Raw genomic sequence first — 524 nt, forward strand, 5'->3', positions numbered from 1 at the left:
CAGAAGATGTGGTCTTGTCCAAAGGTTAAAAAACTTTAGGTTAGAATTTTCTTTTTAATTGTCGGTCACCGCCATCAATATACTGCAACTAACAGCCAGTGCTGTATTCAGTAAGATTTATTTAGAACAGGGCTGTGGAGTTTTGAGGTATCTGGAGGCAAAAAATGTACCAATTCCAACTCCTATTAAATGTAAGTTGTTTTGAAAGCATACGGTATGTAAAATGTTCTATTTCACAGATAACAAACATGATAAAGTAGTTCACCGTTGTATTAATTAAACTAACTGCAGAGTTATCACTAGTCATCTGAGCTATTCTGCAGGCTAACATTTAGACATCTGGATTATATCATGGGCTCATGAAAAATATTCATCTGATAGAATTTTGAAGTGTTGATATTGCTTAGTTGTTTTAGGTTTTACAATTGTTTTTTGGCTTTTTTAGTTGTTTTATGGTTTAAAAGCAACAAATGATGTAGTTTATATTTTTGAACAAGTAAAGTTGTTCCTGATCCTCTTTATAT

This window comes from Pyxicephalus adspersus, chromosome 3 (assembly GCF_032062135.1).
Source record: "Pyxicephalus adspersus chromosome 3, UCB_Pads_2.0, whole genome shotgun sequence".
Taxonomy (NCBI): domain Eukaryota; kingdom Metazoa; phylum Chordata; class Amphibia; order Anura; family Pyxicephalidae; genus Pyxicephalus; species Pyxicephalus adspersus.